The 10,000-nt window shown below is 35.3% G+C and overlaps 1 protein-coding gene across 1 annotated transcript in view; it reads right to left on the bottom strand.

Moving 5' to 3' along the window:
* LOC144967081 (heparan sulfate glucosamine 3-O-sulfotransferase 1-like) overlaps positions 1 to 9,676 on the bottom strand; it is a 52,445-nt gene extending 42,769 nt beyond the window's left edge. The window contains exon 1 of the mRNA XM_078903906.1: positions 9,484 to 9,676. The gene's annotated coding sequence lies outside the window, so the exon portion shown is untranslated. The remainder of the gene's footprint in view (positions 1 to 9,483) is intronic.
* Positions 9,677 to 10,000: the final 324 nt, after the last annotated feature.

The following is a 10,000-nucleotide window of genomic DNA, read 5'->3' as shown; positions in this document are numbered from 1 at the left end:
TTAAAAAAAAACGTCAAAATACAGATGGAACGAAGTTGACGCCACTCATGTCTTTGTTATTGTTTTTTTTTCCCACTTAACTGTATAAACTGTGAGTTCCTGAGCCAAGAGCAGAGCATCTTTGAGTCCGAGTGGGTCCTTGCGTCAGGCTATAGATAGTTCGAAGTTGCCGTCACTCATGTCTTTGTTTTTCTTTTTTTTTGCCATACGTGTTTATGAGTAATTCTCACTAAACTGTATTAACCAGACTATAAACGTTCAAGATTACACAAAGCTTGTGTGTTTGTCCGTTATACTTCCGGATGGTAATGTTGTGAGCTTCTTAGGCAAGTGCATACTATCTATAGATAGAACGAAATAGGATTCAGTAGTCTGATGTCACGCCGCCTGGCAACGGCAGCCATCTTGGTTCTAAACAAAGAAAATCATTACTTTTTATTCTTCATGCTGGCTAGAACTTTTCATTCCCTTTTCATATGCCTTGTGATCAGAATGTGTAAAAGTCAAAACGTGATCAAATGTATGTGTTTGTTTTCCTCTGGAAACGCTTTTATGCTCGCCGGAGAAATATTTCATACGGGCGTCCGCCATTGTTCCGATAGTTTAGAGCCAGCGTTACTAAGTTACCATGCGTCATTAGGAAGGAAGTGACGTTACGACTGTTGAAGACTTTGACGTCAATCAGGCCTTTGTTATTGTTTTTTTTTTTTTTTTTCTTTTTTTTGGCCACCCATATTTATGAGTAATTTTCACTAAACGGTATTAACCAAACTATCTAAATATATAAAAACAAAAAATGCTGGATAATCATAATATATTCACATCAAAACGTCTGCGTAGATATAGATATAGATAGTATGCAGATGACGTCACTCAGGCCTTTGTTATTGTTTTTGCCATCCGCGTTTGTGAGTTGTTCTCACTAAACTGTATTAACCAGACTATAAAAGTTCATGGTTACACAGAGTTTGTGTGTTGGTCCGTTATACTTCCGGATGGCAATGTTGTGAACTCCTTGGCCAAGCGCATTCTATCTATATATAGCATGCGCTTGGCTCAGAAGCTCACAACATTGTTATCCGGAAACATAACGAACCAACACACAAAACTATGTGTAACCTTAAACGTTTATAGTATGGTTAATACAAATTAGTGTGAATTACTCATCAACGAGGATGGCAAAAAACAATAACAAAGTCCCGAGTGACGTCAACTTCATTCTATCTATAAATGGAGTGTAGTTGACGTCACTCAAATCTTTGTTACTTGTTATTGAATCAAGACCGCCAGTTGGGTGATTCGTTCTCACTAAGAGATAATATAGCAGACAAGCGTCAAGGTTAAACATAGTTTTGTGTTTTATTTTGTTCTTGTGTGTTTTATTTGACAGATCAATCGGATAAAATGTACCTACACAAAGAACTACGTGTCACCTTTAACATTTATTGCCCGTTTGAGAGAATTTAGTGAGGACTAATCACCCAAATGATACTCTAAAAACATAGATAGAACGATGATGACGTCACTCAGGCCTTGTTGTTGATTTAGTTTTGTTTTTTTGCCATAAATGTTTGTGAGTAATTCTCACTAAACTGTATTTACCAGACTATAAACGTTTAAGGTTACACATAGTTGTATGTGTTGATCCGTTATTATTCCGGATGGCAATGTTGTGAGTTTCTTGGCAAGCGCACACTATCCATAAGTGGCTGTAAGATACGTTTGAAAAAGAAAATGCTGAACAAGTTAGGAAATATTTTAACTCATCTCAAATGTACTAAAATCAAAATGAACTGATATCATTTTCGTCACAGGTAATTACTGTATTTTATTTAGAAGATTAGCCTACAAATGTTTGTCTTATTTTATTGTTTGTGTCTTTAATACTCGGGACATTTATTGAAGGATGTCAATCTTTCTAAACAAAATTAATTTAATGAGAAAATACCAAAGATGATTGGCAACTGAAACTTTTGAAACCAAAATTTCATGAGAATTGACGTTGAAAATGCTTCAATGACAAAGCTTAAAAACGTTATGGTGTAGTTGCTTCTGTGTTCTTTATGGAAATATTATAGTATATATTATTTTATAAAAGTATTCGAGATAAGATGAGACGTGTGTTCAAATAGAATAGATGAATCGATAACTAAACAAATATGCATAAAAATCGCATAATATGACCATCTTCTATGACGCCAATTGTTTGTTTTTGACGTGCAAAAGCAGATAATCGAATTTCACAGCGATGACATAATTATGATCGTGATTTTGTGAAGCCATGTTATTGCTATCCTAACGAGAAACCATAATAAACCTGCGAAGGATGAATGAAAATTTTGACAGATACATTGTGTAATATTTGGCAAGACATGTGAAGGATAAGGCACTGAAATTGGCATGAGACTTTGTTGTGAGTAAATTGTCAAGAATAGTGCCTGGAAAAAAGTAGAGTATAAAAAACAAAGTAAGAATCCTTGTCATACTTTCAACTGGTACAACACGTGTAGAGTTGGAACCTGTTTTGAATTCGTGTTTCCCTCGAAAAAGTAACAGCTGTTTGAAGTCTTTTAACAATAAGCTTACTGTTCTAAAAACTAATTGAATGTATATATTATAGTATGCGCTTGGCTAAGAAGCTCACAACATTGCCATCCGGAAGTATAACGGACCAGCATACAAAACGATGTGTAACCTTGAACGATTATAGTCTGGTTAATACAGTTTAGTGTGAATTACTCATAAACGTGGATGGCAAAAAGCAATAACAAAGACCTGAGTGACGTCAACTTCGTTCTGTCAATAAGATGAGAACATTCAATAGATATTACTCGCATATTTTAAAAACGTTAATCCTATCTGATTTCAAGAGAAGTAATCGACGTCTGATAACCCAAATTGTTACAGGCTCATGGCTGTACCCAGATCTACGCAAAATACTGTCCAATGGAACAATATAAATCGAGCCCATATACTTTCGTTCGGTTATCAGACCTGCAAATATGTGCACGTCGGTATAAATCGTAGTGGGTATTGGTCACGATTGTTTTGGTCAAAGTTTTGGTGAGAATTTTACATAACCGCCTACAATCAGTAACCATTCAATTTTGTTTAAAACTGTTTAAAAGGATAATCAAACAGGGACAATCTATTACTCGTAATAATCTTGATTTAGCCTATTATCACGTTATCTTACCTACAAGCGGCACTTGCTTGAGGAAAATTTTTTTATAGAAGTAGCATGTTATTGAGATCAACCCATTGGTTAACATTCATAATTTAACCCTCATTGGAGGAAAATGGTCATGTTGCCAATTTTTTAAAAGACAAACATGATAAAGAACAAATTTTAATCGCTAATATGGAAGAAAAAGGTGATGTCACAACCGGTTCCCCACCTCATTGGAAGTGTAAAACTACTTTGCCGGAGAACTGAATACAAAACTTGTGGAAATGATCTTTTGGTTTTAGAGTGATTGCATCTTATTTTCTAATCTGAACATATGCTGGTCGTCAATAAAGACCATCCATCTCGCTCTTTTACGTCACGTAATTCTTAGAATCTGCCTATGCATCCTGCTTCTAAAATAGTTATGCCACCTTATGATTTAATATGTAACCTATTCAGTATTTTTCTTTTGATGGAATGATTACATACACACTTCCAATGATTTTGGAACCAAAAGAATTAGGTGTGACGTCACAACTTTTCTTCCCTTTTCGTTTCAAGATCTACAGCAGAGACAGGTAAAATTGTCTAATCTTTCCACTCCCGACATTTCCTATTAAGATTGTAGATAATGAAGTAATATGAGATCACAGAAACAAACTCATCTTCTTTGTTCAAGTCTAATCCTTGTGTTTATTTTCACACAGGAAAGATAAATAGTTCATAGTTAAAAGACGTCATTCCATAGGTTTTTGTAGTATTTTGCCAGCCAGAGAGACACGTGCTCGGTGACCTGACAAATCCTGCCATATTGAGGGAAAATTCGAATCCCTGAGGTTAGTGTAATACAGAGCAATTCCCTCTTGAGTAAAATGCAGATTAAATTTTCAAAACATCTTAATCAGGGACAAACTTAAAAGGATTTCAAATCACCAAACCCTTATTATCTACGGGTATTATTTTTATATGTTTCTTCGTTTCCTTTTTTTATTTTATTCTCATATCTCAGAATCAGTCCCGTGTCACCCGATACCTTTGTAAGACATTCTAACACTTGTCATCATTTTGTGCAACATTTTAAGAGGCTATAAATGTCTAAGGATGCACATTGTTGATTGATTATGACTACTTGTTATTGTTTTCCAGCCAAAATTGTTGTACGTCAAACTGAAACGTATGGTACCAACCAACGTGTATTTCTTTGCACGACTGATAACCCAAATTGTTCTGGTCTCATTGTTCTAATGGAAATTATCAAACCGACGTAAAATATTTCCATTACAACAATGTTAAATCAGGCCCATAATTGCGTTAGGTTATCAGATCTGCTAATTTGTGCACCTAGGTACCAACTGTATCGTCAAATCTTTTAATATTAATTCTTTTTAATGGAAACACTCCAAACTAGCAATTAAATAAGCAAAAAGAAATTTGAAAGACATAGAAAAAAGACCCAAAGCAAATCAGAATGAATTTGAGTAGCCTATGGAGGTCGTTCATTTTGCTAACCTTTAGAAAGTTGGCATGAACGGTTTCTCTCTGCTACTCAAATAACGGAGTAGGTATGCCAAAAAGAAAAGTTGAACAACACATGCAAGTCGAGACCTCCCGTATTAATCTGTTTTCGTTTTTTATTTTGTTTGTTTGTTTGTTAATTTTGTTGTTGGTGTTGTTGTTTCTTTTCCTCTCTTTTTTGTTGTTGTTGTTTTGTTTTTGTTTGATTTTGTTGTTGTTGTTTTGTTGTTTTTTGGGGGGTTTTTTTTGTTATTAGTTTATGTTTTTTCCAATTAAAAAAAAATAAAATAATCATAGCGTTGACAAAGCTTCGAGCCTGCCGAAAGTATATAATATGTATTATTAATTTGAACGATTACATTATACCCTATGTTTAGCAAAACAGCTGATTTTAGAAGACCAGCTGACGAAGGTTTCTAACCAAAACATCATCATGTACGTATGTATTCATAATGTTTGGAACTGTTCCGGTTTAAAACAGTATTTTTAGCACGTCAGAGAAGTAAACAAATCCTTACATCGTTCTGGATGAAAACGACGTTTTCTTATTTAATCGTATCTGTCGTTGGTAAATGGGGGTGGGGGTGGTGAAAGAGGGGGGGGGGGGGTCGATAGCTCAGTTAGTAGAGCACGCCTCATAAGCGAAGGGACTGGTACGGATTCAGGGTGCAGTGGATGTTTTCTCGGACCCCTCCGTTCACTGACAGTGACTTAGTAGCCAATAGTGATATATATAATATATTATAGGTAAGTACAATAACGAAACACTTGCATGATGATGAAGTACATTATGCAAGTGTTTCGTTATTGCTCGTTTAACTAAAAGAAAAATAAAAGGGATAAACTCTCGTTTCATAGGTTTTAATAGTTCAGCTGAGTGGCAATATTTTTATAGCAATGGGCATTAGATGAAATATTATTCTTTGTTTAAAAAGAGTTGCGAAGAGAGCGAAGAATGTGCACATTTTTTTTTTCGCATTTTTCAACTTTTCACAACGATTAGACTTAGAAACGCTCCAGAGTGTTCATTTTGAATCTCTCAAATTACTATAGGAAGATAAGTTTCCATTACATTGCCAGTTATCTAGGCATTGTTATAATATTTTGTTTTTGCACTTCTAATTATCAATAGTCAGGCATTCATATATCACTAATTGGAGTTATGTTGGTAGATAACCTTACCGCACAACACCAATGTACAAAAAAAAGTATGATTTTATGTGTTTTTATGCTTCCTCCCCCCCCCCCCCCCCCCCCCCCCCCCCCCCCCCCCCCAATATAATTCAAAGCCATTGTTTTTTATGTTGATGGCTATAATAATAAGTTACAGTGGAACCCCAGTATAACAGAATAACCGAATTTTCAAGGAAAACAAACCGATAGCCTAAATAACCATCTTTAAACATTTAATTTGTTCTCTCTCTCACGGCGACTAAAACTCGAACTTTTAGTTTGAGCCAGCGCTCCACCGGTGGGAGGGTAATTAATCAAGTTGTGACAGGTCGATGACTCATCATGCTACCGGCATCAGCATTTTCGCTACCTGTATTTTTTCTCTCTGATTCTGCATTTTATTGATATTTTCAAATAATCGTTGCTCAATAATCCGTTGACGTAACTTTTTCTTATTCATATATTCTTGTTCTTCATAATGTAAAGAATATTGTCATACCATTTGTATGGCTATGAACCGAATGGTTTTACAACGCCACTCTCCATGAGTTGTACTATAATTCAATGCAAGATCATAACTATAATTGGTAAGAAACATGTGAATAAATAGCATAAGTCACCGTACAGGCGAATAATTTTGGGATAATCAGAAGCAGAAGAGAATGAGGAAAATGTGTATGTAAGTTTTATGGCCTGTTCAGACCTGGCAGTCCTGTGAGAGGTCTTGATATTGTGGTAGCTCCTTATCAAATCCACCAGTATCCTGTCCACAAATTAGCCAGTCACAGTGATGACTGGAAGGTACGTGTTAGTGTGTGTCTTATAAAACTGATATCCAATCATTCCTTATGAATAAGATTCACTTGATGACATATTTCATTAATTAATAATATAAATTCTATGGTCTGTCACGTTCCCGATCACATTGTCAGTAATAAATTTACTAAGAAATATTTCTATCACTCTCTCTCTTCTATTTTCACACATCACAACTAACAAAGTTTCATGTCTAATCACAATGCATGCAACACCATTATGAAAACAAATAAACAAGTTTAACAATAGTTTCTCATCTAATTTCAACACCAACCAGAAAGGAGAGATATCATTCTAAAATTTAGGATTATTATTAGGGCCTTTATGAAGTACTGACGTCTGGTTAAACTTGAAGCAATGATATTTCCATTGTGAAAGGCAATTTTGTTTTTTCACTTCGAAGTCCTCCTGCTCTTTTTTCAATCTTCCCTATGCTAGAATGATTCAACCAGTAAATGCAGTGCATTTCCAATATATGTAATTTGGGGGTAATTGAGTGAGGGAATGCTTCTCTGTAATTCTGCAAATACCTTGCGACGGCTTCCTCTGCTCTTTTAATTTCTTCTGATGACATGGGATTTGAATGTGATACTAATTTATGTACATCTGTCATTTAAAGTATTATATTTGATCTCAAGTTGAATTATTTTCGTGATTTGGGTGTCTCTTTGGGTGTTTGTACTAACTGTGTACTAACTGCATGTATAGCTGTCTTTGTAAGGTGTCTGTAGATTACTTTCTTTATGTATTTGTGGCAGTGATTGGCAATGAAGTGGCCACCGTGAAATGCTTGTCTGACAATTTTATTCTGATCTAAAACATTTTGTATTGCTTTTCTAACTGGTCCGATGATACTTTATTTACATTCTTTCATGTCATGCAATTTTTTCTTTATCTTTTTAAATTGCTTCTCCCACCTCCTCTTTTCAAACATCTTTTGCCATAAAGTCTACATAGATTATTTAGTTTTGTTAATTTGAGTTTCAAGAGAATGTTCCATCCATGTCTGTAGTACAAAAAAAATTATTTCAGTACCACAAATAAAATTAATATAAAAAAATAAAAATCACTCAACCAAAAATATTAATGTTATTTCACACAACGGATTGCCCAGATTTTAAATAATCATAACTTTTTTATTTCGTGTGAATTAAGCGTACTTCTTGGACATACTAATTGCAAATTTATTCAATTATTTTAGGGTGTAAGAAAATATGACCCTCATGGTGACAAAACATGTTTTAAAAATATTTTAATCAATGATATACGGTGGACAGAACAATTTCACTCACTAATTTGAAATATTCTTATCTGCTTTATAATCCAATAGGCACTTCACAAAAATATATATAATGACGACAGAAACTTAAAATATTTTTTTAAAATACGAAGAAATTGTGTGGGACACATAGGTTTCCAGTATTAAATGATGTAAGGAGTGCATTTCTTATGAATTTTTTGACAATATCATCCTTGTTTTTGGACCTCGCTTACCTCCCCTTGTTTCAACTGATGAAGGTGCAGGTAATTAATCACTTGTGACAGGTGAAGTTCCCTGTTATCAGTGATTTGCCTGTGATCAGGGGAGTGGAATGGGCGACAGGGGAAGATGCACAGTGGGTGGCACGGGGGATACAGCAAGATCAAAGCAAAAACTAAAGAGTCAAAAATTAAGTTAGTTTTATTCGCCGTGCTCTCTCTCTCTCTCTCTCTCTCTCTCTCTCTCTCTCTCTCTCTCTCTCTCTCACACACACACACACACACACACACACATATATATATATATATATATATATATATATATACACACACTCACTCGCACACACACACATACACAATCTTTCAAACTGACCGTTGTATGTGTGTGTGTGTGTGTGTGTGTGTGTGTGTGTGTGTGTATGTTTTGTCCTACACATTGTCTGCCTGCAGCAAGGCCCATGTAATACTGAAAAGTGTAGTATAGTAGTAAGAAGACTGTATCCCTTTAACTGTATTCATTATTGAGCGTAATGTGGGCTAGTCCCATTGTAAGTATTTGGGGATATTAAGTGATTTTCGGCGCACTTTGCTGTATCCGATTGGCTTTTAAATGTCCCTGCTATAGTCGGTAAATTTTATTAACGGCAAAGTGAGTAAAAAAAACAAAAAACAACAAAAACCCGGGGATTTCGAAAACCCCTACTTTATCAGGTTGCCTGATTTATCCGTACCTGTTATACTGAGGCTCCACTGTCCTTGATTTTCTTCTTTATTTTTGTAAACAACCTCTAAAGGCAATAATTCTCTATTGGGTTCGATTTAAGAAAATTATGTTTATCTCTTTATTGTTAATAAAAATCGATTTACTGTGTTTTCACTTTAAGTTTCAGCAGTGATTTATTATATATCCATCGTTTGGCAATCACTAATATGGTAGGAGTGTTAGAACAAATGGATGCCTGACATGAGATTTGAACTGTATCAAATGGAACTTAGGTTCCAAACAACCGCTCTGAGGGAATAAATGAAGTATTGTGGAAAGTATTGAACTTTGAAATGCGCTATATATAAATGATCATTTTCAATCTATTTATTTATTATAGGTTTTCGAAAATACAATTACACAGCTGTCCCTTCAAGCCTTTATACAGAGTAAAAATGGCTTGTAACTGGAGCCCCTTATTCCACGGCAGTCATTTGTTGTTTTTAATATCCAAAGAGTGTGGTCTATTTGGCTAAACTGTTATTTAAAGACTGTATCAAACAGGAAAATCTTAAGAATTTTGTTTTGGAACTAATTGATCTAAAAACCTCGCACAAAAGGTTCTTACCTGGAATTTTTGAATCTGCTTCAACTGAACAATATCACCCGGAACGAAAACAAACTCCTTTTCTTCACACACAATCTTATCCACAGATCCGGCTGAATGACTGACATAAAGCGATTTGCATCTGACAAATTGTTGACGCGAGTACGTACATCACATCACTCAGTCGCACGTGCGTAGCTAGAAATGTGTGTGAGTAGCAGCAAGACTAATGGCTACAGCTATAGCTACCTGCAGAGAACGTGAAAAGAAACGCGAGGGTTGAAGTTTGATGTGACCGCTACATGGTAGAGAGATGCGCGATCACTCATAAAAGCAGGAAAGCGGTAATTTAGAGATAATAAACAAAGCGGTGCCAGGAACTGTTGTTTTAGCCCAGCTTGGCGCCTCAATAATTGATTGTGCCCTGGGCTAGCCAGTCACAGCTGGCCAGACCTATTCGAATTGCTTTTGATAAGGGTGAATAATGAAATATACCTTACTTACTAACTTCTTATCTTCTTCCCAGCATTTCTTCGAT

Source organism: Berghia stephanieae, chromosome 1 (assembly GCF_034508935.2).
Source record: "Berghia stephanieae isolate SIO BIC M18660-M18661 chromosome 1, UCSD_Bste_1.3, whole genome shotgun sequence".
NCBI lineage: Eukaryota > Metazoa > Mollusca > Gastropoda > Nudibranchia > Aeolidiidae > Berghia > Berghia stephanieae.
Note: the sequence above shows the minus strand (reverse complement) of the source record. Positions and strands in the feature narration are given on the sequence as shown.